Here is a 14,578-nt window from a genome sequence, read left to right as displayed (position 1 = left end):
GAGTGGGTTGTTATTCTTTTCTCCAGGGGATCTTCCTGACCCAGGGATTAAACCCAAGTTTCCAGCATTGCAGGCAGATTCTTTACCATCTGAGCCACCTGGGAAGCATTGGTAGCACTATTTTTCCCCAGAAGACAACCTTCAAAAACCCTGATATCCTTCCAATTTCCTCAAAAGTGGAGAACCCTCTAAAAGATAACTCTGCTTTTCTGGAAGCTGGAGAGACAGTCAAATTTAAGCCAAATTTATCTTTTAACACTAGAGAGGAATATTAAATTCTGATATAAATTTGATGAAAAATGTTGGTTGCAGGTTTATATTCAAGGTGCAGATAAGTCCCTGACTGATTCTAAAGGATGCATGCCCTGAAGAGCTACCTTTAGTTCTAAATTGACATTTGAAGGAGAAAGTGGACAGAGTTCTGAAACTTCCTGCCAGCAAAGGAGAAATACAGAATGCTATCTGCTAGATTCAGTTATGGAAGAGAAAACTGCTGGGCATTTCTCAGTTCAAAAATACACATTTCCACAAAACCCATTTCCAACTAATACCTTCATCCATTATTGACTAATAAAAGATAGTCACTACTGAAATCTAAAGCTTAAATAGGTCTGAAGTAAGAATACATACCACGCATTCAGAACATCATTTATGTAAGAGAAATTCTTCAGGAGAAACCCATAAAACTCAAGGTGTTAAGTAGATTTATTGCCTCTGGCTTGAAATGAAAGAGGGACTATCAGCTCCACATTGTGCCCAGATGCTTTATAAAGAGCATCTGTTGCTTGGATATCACCACTCAATCAATTCAAAATTCATGGTCAGAGTCCCTTTGTAGCTGATTCTTATCTAGGTTCTCCTCACTGAGACAGAAAAGACAGCCATTGGTGTATAATGCAGAGCAATTCTAGAAAGCTTTCCCCTGCACTTCCCTTACAGTTTCCTAAAGTCATACAAGGTTGGGAAGAATGACATGTCACAATTTTGTCATGAATTGCAGCTCTGCCAAAATAATGTAAAGTAATGGTGCTGGGCCATTGGTGAACTTGAAAACTATGGGCTTTTTGAAAAACTGCCCTATTTTCTAACATTTTTCAGTTATCTGTTTATGCAGAAAATATATGTATCACCCCATATTTCCATAAATTTTTAAACAAGGGGGAGGGGAAAGTGCCAAGAGGACTTCCTGGTTTCATGAGACACTTCACATTATTTGAGGTGAGGCATATCTGTATTGTAGAGGTTTGTCATTCTCTATGCTCTCAATTTTATGTTTCAATGAGAGGAAATTAAAATTCCGCAAGGTAAACTCTAAAAGTTGAAAAAGGCAAAATTCCCTATTTGGGGAGTCCTTGCTCATTTTAATTCTAGATGTCAGCCAGAATGACACAGCATCTCAGGGAAAAGAAACATGGGCTCCACACATGCCCTGTGGCCTGTGAAGAAACATGCCTGTACCTGCAAATTACAAGGAGGTTATTGGTTTTCTCGGTCACTTTCAGCTGCCAATTTGCATTCTAATGGATTGGTTTTTTCTACTTGAAATCTTTATAGCTGTTTCTGTTTGTCTCCACTTAGACACTAAAAGACAAGACGGAGTGCATTGTGAAGATATTTCACTGGCAAGTGAGGGGCCCTGTTGGAACAAGGTCAGGTAGACCCTAGGAGATGGGTTTCCCGGGAGGAGAAGTGTGGCAAACCTTTTAAAGACAAAGATTGCCAGCTACCTTTGTCCCTTATTAGGAAAGTCTCAGAATCTTCTGAAGACTGCTTATGGGCTTGTGAAAATCCAAATTGTAGTCACATGAAGTAAGAGTCCCCAAACTTTGGGATCTAATGCCTTATGATCTGAAAGGGAGCAGATGTAATAACAGAAATAAACTGCACAATAAATGCATGTGCTTGAATCATCTCCAAACCATCCCCCCATCTCTGGTCTGTGGGGAAATCGTCTTCCATGAAATGGGTCCCTAGTGCTATAAATGTTTGGGACAGGTGAATAAAGCATGGGGCTGGCTGAAGGTCATTGCTTGTATAGGTCCAGAACAGAACTATGGCTTCCAGGTGCCTCTGCATTGTATGTGATGAGCCTCCGTCAGGATTAAATCACCCAGTTATATCTGCGCTGGGGACAGCAAGTTAGGGGCCAGGGGAGAGCAACCGGTATCCTCAGACAAACCAATCACACAGCAATAACAAAAAGAACACAGTCATAATTTGTTGAGAGATCTTACACAGAAAAAATTAAAATGTGAAACAGTTCTTAATTCTATCCTATTCACAAAAGGGTAAAGGTACCTTCTGAAGGGTTGAGTACCATCTACTTTTATATTCTTTTTGATCAAATAGGTGAAAATCTAAATGTATAGGTTTCTACACTGAGGTAAGTCACTCCTTTTTTATAAAATTATTTTACAAAGATTTAGCACAAACACACACACGCACATGCATACACATACTAATGGGTTTTGCTAGTGCATTTATTAATTTCCACTTCTTATACTCTCTACTATCATAGCATTGCATGAACCTCAGAACTCTCTAGAGCCATGTCCTTTGAGTGATTATAAAGAAAGGCCTTCTTTGGTTGATGATATTATTTTACACAAGCCATTAAAATATAAAAAGAATAGTTTTACACAATTAAGCTATAATTTAGCATGGTCACAGTGCACAAGTCTTTCTTTTGTACTCTGTCTTAATTCACTTACAGGGTGACATAGCTATAGATGTTCATAATTGGGTGGAATGCTCTGAAAGCCTGTCTGTCTTTGAAAGTAAAACAATGTAAAGAATGTAACACAGTCAATTTCACTGAAATCCTTTGGCAACAATTCCTTTAACAAGGTGTGTTATAATACCAGTATGCTGCATCTTGACAATAATGCCAATTATTTAAATCCTCTTCTTTTATTTTCTCAGCTATTTCTAAAGAAGATAAGTGAAAGGCAAAGGAGAAAAGGAATGATATACCCAACTGAATGCAGAGTTCCAGAGAATAGCAAGGAAAAATAAGAAAGCCTTCTTATGTGAACAATGCACAGAAATTGAGGAAAACAACAGAATGGAAAGAACTAGAGATCTCTTCAAGAAAACTGGAGATACCAAGGGAACATTTCATGCAAAGATGGGCTCAATAAAGGATAGAAACAGCAAGGACCTCACAGAAACAGAAGAGATTAAGAAGTGGCAAGAATACATAAAAGAATTATACAAAAAACATCTTAATGACCCAAATAAACACAATGGTGTGGTCATTCACCTAGAACCAGACATATTGGAGTGTGAAGTCAAGTGGGCTTTAGGAGGCATTACTATGAACAAAGGTAGTGGAGATGATGGATTTCCAGCTGAGCTATTTCAGATCCTAAAAGATGATGCTATGAAAGTGCTGCAGCCAATATGGCAAAAAATGAGGAAAACTCAGCAATGGCCACAGGACTAGAAAAGGTTGGTTTTTATTCCAACCCCAGAAAAAAGGCAATGCCAAAGAATGTTTAAACTATGGTACTGCTGCTGCTGCTGCTAAGTCACTTCAGTCGTGTCCGACTCTGTGCAACCCCATAGACGGCAGCCCACCAGTTTCCCCCGTCCCTGGGATTCTCCAGGCAAGAACACTGGAGTGGGTTGCCATTTCCTTCTCCAATGCATGAAAGTGAAAAGTGAAAGTGAAGTCTCTCAGTCCTGTCCGACCCTCAGCGACCCCATGGACTGCAGCCTACCAGGCTCCTCCATCCATGGGATTTTCCAGGCAAGAGTACTGGAGTGGGGTGCCATTGCCTTTGTGCTCATTTCACATGCTAGTAAAGTAATGCTCAAAATCCTTTAATCTAGGCTTCATTAATACATGAATTTAGAACTTCCAGATGTACAACTTGGATTTAGAAAAGGCAGAAGAACCAGAGATCAACTTGCCAACATCTGTTAGATCAAAGAAAAAGCAAAGGAATTCCCCAAAAATTTACTTCTGCTTCACTGACCATGCTAAAGCCTTCAACTGTATGGATCACAACTGTGGAAAATTCTAGACCCTTTACCTGCCTCCTGAGAAACCAGTATGTAGGTCAAAAACTGACAGAACTGGATGTGGAACAATGGACTGGTTCAAAATTGGGAAAGGAATATGTCAAGGCTGTATACTGTCACCCTGCTTATTTAACTTATATGCAGAGTACATCATGTGAAATACCAGGCTGGCTGAAGCACAAGCTGGAATCAAGATTGCCAGGAGAAATATCAACAACTTCAGATATGCAGATGATACCACTCTAATGGCAGAAAGGGAAGAGGAACTAAAGATCTTCTTGATGAAAGTGAAAGAACAGAGTGAAGAAGCTGGCTTAAAGCTCAACATTCAAAAAACAAAGATCACGGCATCCAGTTGCATCATTTCTTGGCAAATAGAAGGGGTAAAAGTGGGAAAAGTGACAGATTTTATTTTCTTGGCCTCCAAAATCACTGCAGACAGTGACTGTAGCCATGAAATTAAGACTGCTTGTTTCTTAGAAGAAAAGCTATGACAAACCAAGACAGTGTATTAGGAAGCAGAGATATCACTTTGCCAACTATGGTTCATATAGTCAAAGCTATGATTTTTCCAGTAGTTATGTACAGATATGAGAGTTGGACCATAAAGAAGTCTGAGTGCCAAAGAATTGATGCTTTTGAACTGTGGTGTTAGAGATGACTCTTGAGAGCCCCTTGGGCAACAAGGAGATCAAACCAGTCTATCCTAAAGGAAATTAGTCCTAAAAAATCATTGGAAGTACTGGTACTGAAGCTAAGCTCCAATACTTTGGCCACCTGATGTGAAGAGAAGACTCCTTGGAAAAGAACATGATGCTGGAAAAGATTGCGGGCAGGAGGAGGAAGGGGTGACAGAGGATGAGATGGTTGGATGACATCACCGACTCAATGCACATGAGTTTGAGTAAACTCCAGGTGATTGTGAAGGACAGGGAAGCCTGGTATGCTGCAGTCCATGGGGTCACAAAAAGTTGGACACAACTTAGTGACTGAACAACTACAACCTTTACATCCTCACTGTATTATTTAAGCTTTTAAATTTACATAAAAGAATAATGTCCTAGAAAAGTAGATAAAAGTCTTGTATTGCCAAGATTTAAGCCAAACATGTATTTTATGTCTGTTACAAATCTCTATTTTTTGCTAAATTGCTTTCTATATCCTAATGTATCTGGTTTGTTTACTCTTGTGTGAATTTTTCATTTGCACATTTCCTTCTTTTCTAAAACAATTCTATAAAAGTTTAGTAAGTTTTAATGGTATTTGATGACATAACCAAAACACTTTTCATTATAAATGTATTTTGAAATATTGGCAAATTTCATTCTCACTGCCCCCTGTGTGAAATCCATCATATTGTATGAGTTGCTAAACTAAACAAGCATAGTTTGCTGACCAAATTCAGGATGGTACTGTGGAAGACAGAAACAGTTTTGATTCAGCTGCACTACTCTTTTACTCAACAATATTTTCATATTATTCACCACACTCCCTAGAGATAAAATGTACTTTCTCCTTGGGGAAAAAACACTGTCTAGCAGGTGGGCATTTCCATGTGCTATATCACATTCTGAGATTGAATAAAAAGAGTAATATCTAAATGCACTTCAAAAAACTCTAAGACAACACTTTTGTAAGGAGGAGTAATCTAGAGGATTTATTTCATTGCATTTATAACAGAGTTATAGAAATTAAAGCTAAAAATGTTTTCTCTATTTGTATGAAAAATATTTTAAATAAATGTATTTCACATATACATATACATTTTCATAAGCTATTCAGTGAGCACCAAATATTTATTACATTAGTAGAAGAAATGATCAGAATGAGATGCTAGCTGTTCACATAATAACTTCATGGAGTTAATCTCAATGTAATATATTTCCATTGAAATGAGTGGGTCTATTAATTTCATTGAGCCTTTTATGAGGTTTAGGAAATAGTCTAATCTACTTGGACTGCAAATGGATAGTAGGTAGTGACTTGAAGTTTATCAGTAAAGAAGGTTATTCAAAGTTTGATTTTTTTTTTCCTTTTAATCTCCCAATCTGCTATGTTGCAACAAAAATTTCATGTTTTGGTTTAACTTTACATAGTATTCATTGTCTCTCTTTATTAGCATTTTCTCCTAACTTTGCAATTGAGTTAATTTTATTAGGACAATCAGAAAGTTAGCATAAGTTCACAACATAATCTAATAACAAATATATAAAATGTACTTTCCTTTTGAAATAAATATTATTAGAAACATTATTCCCCTTTATATCACTAAAACTGTGCTAAATATAACAATCTTTCTTAAAATACTTGAAGATTTATACCTCGAGGTTATTATTATTTTATTATAGTTACAAGAAAATGTCAGTTACAACTTTATTAACTAGAATAATGGTAGGGAGAAGGCCATGGATAGGCTAAAATCTAAATTAAAATTAACTGATCACAATGTTGTACAAAGTGATTTTAATATAAGTTTATTAAACTAGTATTCAGCTCTTAGGACAAAGAATAATAAGGATATGTATGAGTCAACAGATTTTTTCATGTAATAGTGGGTTTCTGATACTATTATTAAAATGATTGTCCACTATGGTGATATATAATGATTCTTGGGTGAAAGCACTTAAGGATAGTGAAATTCTGCCTTCACAAAGTCACCACATTCCCCACTGTGTGTGTTCTCAGTTGCTCAGTGGTCTCCAACTCTTTACAACTGCATGGGCTGTAGGCTACTAGGTTCCTCTGTCCATGGGATTTTACAGGCAAGAATACTGGAGTGGGTTGCCATTTCCTCCTCCAGGGGATCTTCCTGACCCAGGGATCAACACCTCTTGTGTTTCCTGCGTTTGGAGGCAGATTTATTAACACTGTGCCACAAAGCCCCACCACATTCCCCATGAGATCTCTAAAAAAAGTGATGATAATCTTATTATTGGCTGAGTTAGAACCCTGTTCTGGAAAGCAATGTGAACACAAAGCTTGATGTGGAACTTCACAAAACATGTAGCCAGTTGATGCCCCGGCCCTATCTATAAATAGTTTCCTCAACCTTCCCAAATGAGAAAGCATGTGTAAGCAAGAAAATGGATAATGCAAACATGAAGCCCAGCTTGAACAGATACAAGTAGGAAACAAACTAGAGAGAGAGGAAGCAAGATGGTCATGGCCCTGCCCTAGTACCATTCTAGTCTCTTGGGTGGAGAAACTCGACCAAGAGAATGTACCATGTCCAGCTCTACCTCAGAGTCTGTATAGATTAATTCATGTCACAGAATCAGGCTCAACCAGATGACTTTTCTCTCACTTATAAGAGATGCAAAGAGAAAAGAAGGAACTAAAAGGGGTAGAAAGTTTGTTGTTGTTGTTCACTTTGTTGTTTTTGTTTGGTGGCTAAGTCATGTATGACTGTTTATGACCCCATGGACTGTAGCCTTCCAGGATCCTCTGTCCATGGGATTTCCCAAGCAAGAATCCTAGAGTGTGTTTCTATTTCCTTCTCCATGGGATCTTTCTGATCCAGAGATCAAAACCACATCTCTTGCTTTGCAGATGGATTTTTATTTTATTTTTTTTAACCACAGAGCCACCTGGGCAGGTCTTCTTCTCATTTACTTGAATACAAAAATAAAAACCATACATGGAATACAAATATAATTTTTTAAATTTCTTGCTCAATGATGACCAATATGTCTCAATCTGCAAATTCCTTCATGTTTTGTTGTTCTGCTATTCTACTTACCCACACTCAAATCAGACACAGCCCCCTGGTGTATAAGTTCCTGCAAGTCACCTATAAATACTTGTTTATTTCTGAAATTCAGTTCAACACACTTTCCTAAAGCATAGGACTTTGAGTCACAGAAAAGTATAATTTTTATTTCATCCACTTCCTTTTGTTATTGTTACCATAGAAACAAAAGTCTGTCATATTCTTTCTACATTTTAGCTTGAAGTAAAATTCTTCCCGTTTCTCTTTGAAATTAGTAATACCAAAATAGGGGCAAAAGAGAACTTAGTGGCAAATATTAGGAAAGGGTGAAATTGTAATCTACCAAACCTGAGAGTCCCTTCTAAGATATTAAATGAGTGATATGTCATTTTGATGTTTCAGATGTTTTTGTAGCTCTTCAACTGTAAGAAATCATTTCCTTGAAAAATAAGCAGAATAAAATCTTGGCATATATACAAGATTTCTGTCATGTAAAGAATGGCTGAAAATAAGACTGTAAAAGAATAGAGCTGAGAGGATATGGTAGAAACACATATAAATAAATTGTAACAATGCCTCCTTCCTAAGGCACCCTGAGTGACTGTCCATGGCAGCTCTTCCTGCTGATGACAATACTTTGTAGAATGTCTAACAAGCCTCAGAAAATTATGGACTACGAAAACAATTATGGAAAGTAAAATCTGACATGGATGCACAGTTTTCTTCTATTTGATTTTATCACAATATTGATTAACTAGTATAATATTAGGCCATACAAATGAAAAATGCCAGAATAAAGACCAAAAATAACCAGTCTGCATTAGTTTATATTCAAATGCATACAACAAAAAAGTTAAACAAGCAAACAACTCCCCCCAACAAATTGTGGCTTAAACCAGTTAAAAGTTGAATACAAGAACTTGTTTAATTGCTCTATAGTATCATGAAGGAACAGGCTGATATCTTTCTGCCCTATGGCCCCATTGAAAGACCTCATGATTCAAGATGACTACTCTAGCTCCAGCCATCACATAGAATTGCACACCAGAAGACAAAGGAAAGGTCCACAGGTACAAAAAAGGCGATGTCCCTTTCAAGTGAGCTCCTTTTAAGCAACATTCTCTCTTATACATGCACTGGGAAGAATTTACTTACATAGTCATTCTCTAAAGAAGAGCGAGAACTAGAAACATCTTTATTCTCTCAATACAAAAGAAATTAGAATAACTACTAAAATAGATTACTAACAATGTCTTTATCAGACTCCTCTCTTAAGAGCCCTGGGGAAAGATTGAACAGTAATAAATGAGAGTAAAATATACACATTATAAATATCTATGCACTTTGCCATACATAGCACTGCAGAGAACATTAATCTACTTTGAACCACATGAATCATTCTTAGGCTAAAAGGCCTGTATCAGCCAGAATCCCTCCAGGAGGCAGAACACACACAGTGATTTCAAAGGAAAGTTTAACACAAAGAATCATTAACTATAATAGCAGATAGGACTAACAAAGTATTGGTTATTAAAAGTAAAGAGAACTATAAAGAATATAGAAGAAAGTAGAGGGAGCAGCCTGATATGGAATGTCAGAAGGAGACATCAGTAGTGCTGAAGTTCAGATCTTGTCCCAGTATAAACAGCTGTAGCTTTCTGGGTGTGATATTTGGCCAGTAAAACTTGCTGGGAATTGTCCTCTGAAATTTCAGGAAAATCCATATCCAGGGAGATGCCACAGCTCAGAACGCACTATAAAACTGCCCAAGGAGGGTCTCACTGCAGCATAGTTTCCTCCATTAGGTGCCAGGTGTTGCCAGCCACCAGCAGTTCAAGGCAGGAACCAGACCAGATCCTCACTGCAGGAACCAGAATCTGGAGAAGCAAGAGATTTAGAAACCTGTGAGAGGACAACTCTTAGGTGAGAAAGAAAGCATCTTTCTTCACTAGAGCATCCGCCAGTGACAAAAATGGAAGCTGTAATGGCTAACAAAGGAGAAATAGAGGGATGCACTGCCTTTCCACAGAGGAGGAAATAAGATGAATTTAAAGCTGAAGGTAACAAACTGATATCTGATACAGTTCAGTTCAGTCGCACAGTCGTGTCCAACTATTTGCAACCCCATGAACCACAGCACACCAGGACTCCCTGTTAATCACCAACTCCCAGAGTCCACCGAAACCCATGTCCATTGATTCTGTGATGCCATCCAACCGTCTCATCCTCTGTCATCCCCTTCTCCTCCTTCCCCCAATCCCTCCCAGCATCAGAGTCTTTTCAAATGAGTCAGCTCTTCGCATCAGGTGGCCAAAGTACTGGAGTTTCAGCTTCAACATCAGTCCTACCAATGAACACTCAAGACTGATCTCCTTTAGGATGGACTGGTTGGATCTCCTTGCAGTCCAAGGGACTTTCAAGAGTCTTCTCCAACACCACAGTTCAAAGGCATCAATTCTTTGGCACTCAGCTTTCTTTAAAGTCCAACTCTCACATCCATACATGACCACTGGAAAAACCATAGTCTTGACTAGATGGACCTTCATTGGCAAAGTAATATCTCTGCTTTTTAATATGCTCTCTAGGTTGGTCATAACTTCCCTTCCAAGGAGTAAGCATCTTTTAATTTCATGGCTGCAATCACCATCTGCAGTGATTTCGGGCCCCCAAAAATAAAGTCAGCCACTGTTTCCCCATCTATTTACCATGAAGTGATGTGACAAGATGCCATGATCTTAGTTTTCTAAATGGTGAGCTATAAGCAAACTCTTTCACCCTCTTTCACTTTCATCTAGAGGCTCTTTAGTTCTTCTTCAATTTCTGCCATTATGGTGGTGTCATCTGCATGTCTGAGGTTTTTGATATTTCTCCCAAAATCTTGATTCCAGCTTGTGCTTCCTCCAGCCCAGCATTTCTCATGATGTACTCTGCATATAAGATAAATAAGCAGGGTGATAATATACAGCCTTGACATACTCCTTTTCTCATTTGGAACCAGTCTGTTGTTCCATGTCCAGTTCTAACTGTTGCCTCCTGACCTGCATACAGGTTTCTCAAGAGGCAGGTCAGGTGGTCTGGTATTCCCATCTCTTTCAGAATTTTCCACAGTTTATTGTGATCCACACTGTCAAAGGCTTAAGCATAGTCAATAAAGCAGAAATAGACTTTTTTCTAGAACTTTCTTGCTCTTTTGATGATCCAGCAGATGTTGGCAATTTGATCTCTGGTTCCTCTGCCTTTTCTAAAACCAGCTTGAACATCTGGAAGTTCATGTTTCACATATTCCTGAAGCCTGGATTGAACAATTTTAAGCATTACTTTACTAGCGTGTGAGATGAGTACAATTGTGCAGTAGTTTGAACATTCTTTGCCATTGCCTTTCTTTGGGATTGGAAAGAAAACTGACCTTTTCCAGTCCTGTGGCCACTGCTGAGTTTTCCAAATTTGCTGGCATATTGAGTGCAGCACTTTCACAGCATATTCTTTCAGGATTTGAAATAGCTCAATTGGAATTCCATCACCTCCACTAGCTTTGTTCATAGTAATGCTTCCTAAGGCCCTCTTGACTTCACATTCCACGATGTCTGACTCTAGGTGAGTGATCACACCATCATGATTATCTGGGTCATGAAGCTCTTTTTTGTACAGTTCTTCTGTGTATTCTTGCCACCTCTTCTTAATATCTTCTGCTTCTGTTAGGTCCCTACCATTTCTGTCCTTTATTGAGCCCATCTTTGCATGAAATGTTCCCTTGGTATCTCTCATTTTCTCGATCTCTAGTCTTTCCCATTCTATTGTTTTCCTCTATTTCTTTGCATTGATCCCTGAGGAAGGCTTTCTTATCTCTCCTTGCTATTCTTTGGAATTCTGCATTCAGATGCTTATATCTTTCCTTTTCTCCTGTGCTTTTCGCTTCTCTTATTTTCACAGCTATTTGTAAGGCCTCCCCAGACAGCCCTTTTGCTTTTTTACATTTCTTTTTCTTGGGGATGGCCTTGATTCCCGTCTCCTGTACAGTACCACGAACCTCTGTCTATAGTTCATGAGGCACTCTATCAGATCTAGTCCCTTAAATCTATTTCTCACTGTCACTGTATAGTCATAAGGGATTTTATTTAAGTCATACCTGAATGGTCTAATGGTTTTCTCCACTTTATTCAATTTCAGTCTGAATTTAGCAATAAGGAGTTCATAATCTGAGCCACAGTCAGCTCCCAGTCTTGTTTTTGCTGACTGTATAGAGTTTCTCCATATTTGGCTGCAAAGAATATAATCAATCTGATTTCAGTGTCAACCATCTGTTGCTGTCCATGTGTAGAGTCTTCTCTTGTGTTGTTGGAAGAGGGTGCTTCTTATGAGCAGTGCCTTCTCTTGGTAGAACTCTATTAGCCTTTGCCCTGCTTCATTCCGTATTCCAAGGCCAAATTTGCTTGTTACTCCAGGTGTTTCTTGACTTCGTATTTTTGCATTTCAGTCCCCTATAATGAAAAGGACATCTTTTTTGGGTGTTAGTTCTAGAAGGTCTTATAGGTCTTCATAGAACTGTTCAACTTCAGCTTCTTCAGCATTACTGTTCAGAGCATAGATTTGGATTACTGTAAGGCCTAAGTAATTTCAGAGAAAGGAGCAGTGACCCCACAAGAGATTGAGCCAGACTTGCCTGTGAGTGTCCAGAATCTCTGGGGGAGGTGTGGGTTGACAGTGGCCTCCCTGGGTTGACAGGGGTCAGGGGCAAGAAATACAACAGTCCTAGGAGTCCCAGGGCTCACTGGCATAAGAGACTGAGCCAAAGTGAAAACAATGCTAGCTGTGGATGTGACCGGTGATGGAAGTAAAGTCCAATGCTGTAAAGAACAATATTGCATAGTAACCTGGAATGTTAAGTCCATGAATCAAGGTAAATTGGAAGTGGTCAAACAGGAGATGGCAAGACTAAATATCAAAATTTTAGGAATCAGTGAACTAAAATGGACTGAAATGGGCAAATTTAATTCAGATGACCATTACATCTATTATGGTGGGCAAGAATCTCTTAGAAGAAATGGAGTAGTCCTCATAGTCGACAAAAAAGCCCAAAATGCAGTACTTGGGTGTATCTCAAAAACAACAGAATGATCTATTTCCAAGGCAAACCATTAGATATCATAGTAATCCAAGTCAATGCCTCAACCACTAATGCCAAAAAGGCAAAGAAGCTGAAGTTGAATGGTTCTATGAAGATCTACAAGAGCTTCTAGAATAAACCTAAAAAAAAAAAAAAAAAGATGTCCTTTTCATCATATGGGACTGGAATGCAAAAGTAGGACGTCAAGAGATTCCTGAAGTAAAAGGCAAGTCTGGCCTTGGAGTACAAAATGAAGCAGGGCAAAGGCTAACAGAGTTTTGCCAAGGAGATGCATGGTCATAACAAACACCCTCTTCCAACAACACAAGAGATGACTCTACACATGGTCATCACCAGATGGTTAAAACCAAAATCAGATTGATTACATTCTTTGTATCTGAAGATGGAGAAGCTCTATACAGTCAGCAAAAACAAGGCCAGGACCTGGCTGTGGCTCACATCATGAACTCCTGAATGCCAAATCAAACTTAAATTGAAGAAAGTAGGGAAAACCACTAAGCCATTCAGGTATGATCAAAATCAAATCCCCTGTGATTATACAGTGGCAGAAACAAATTGAAGGGATTAGATCCAATAGATACAGTGCCTGAAGAACAATGGACAGAGGTTTGTAACATTTTACAGGAGGAGGTGGTCAAAAATACCCCCAGGAAGAAGAAATGCAACAAGGCAAACTGGTTGTCTGAAGAGGCAACCAGTTACAAATAGCTGAGAAAAGAAGAGAAGCAAAAGGAAAAGGACTAAAGGAAAGATATAAGCATCTGAATGCAGAGTTCCAAAGAATAGCAAGGAGAGAGAAGAAAGCCTTCCTCAGTGATCAATGCAAAGAAATAGAGCAAAACAATAGAATGGGAAAGACTAGAGATCTCTTCAAGAAAAGTAGAGATATCAAGGGAACATTTCACGAAAAGATGGGCACAATTAATGACAGTAATGGTATGGGCCTAACAGAAGCAGAAGAAGTGGCAAGAATACACAGAATAATTATACAGCAAAGGTCTTCATGACTACAGTAACCACCATGGTGTGATCACTCACCTAGAGCCAGACATCCTGGAATGTAAAGTCAAGTGGGACCTAGGAAGCATCACTATGAACAAAGCTAGTGGAGATGATGGAATTCCAGTTGAGCTATTTCAAATCCTAAAAGATAATGCAGTGAAAGTGCTGCACTCAATATGCTAGCAAATTTGGAAAACTCAGCAATGGCCAAAGGACTGGAAAAGGTCAGTCTTCATTTGAATCCCAAAGAAAGGCAATTTCAAGGAATGTTCAAACTACACACAACTGCACTCATCTCACACACTAGCAAGTAATGTTTAACATTCTCCAAGCCAGGTTTCAACGTTACCTGAAATAAGAACTTCCATATATACAAGCTGGATTTAGAAAAGGCAGAGGAACCAGAAATCAAATTGCCAACATCCACTGGATCATAGAAAAAGTAAGAGAATTCCAGAAAAACATCTACTTCTGCTTCACTGACTATGCCAAAGCCTTTGAATTTGTGGGTCACAACAAACTGGAAATTTCTTCAAGGTATGGGAATACCAGACCATCTTACCTGTCTCCTGAGAAATGAGTATGCAGGTCAAGAAGCAACAGTTAGAACTAGACACAGAAAAATGGACTGGTTCCAAATTAGGAAAGGAGTACATCAAGGCTGTATATTGCCACTCTGTTTATTTAACTTATATGCAGAATACATCATGTGAAAT

The sequence above is a fragment of the Bos javanicus genome, chromosome 9 (assembly GCF_032452875.1).
Source record: "Bos javanicus breed banteng chromosome 9, ARS-OSU_banteng_1.0, whole genome shotgun sequence".
Lineage (NCBI taxonomy): Eukaryota > Metazoa > Chordata > Mammalia > Artiodactyla > Bovidae > Bos > Bos javanicus.
Note: the sequence above shows the minus strand (reverse complement) of the source record.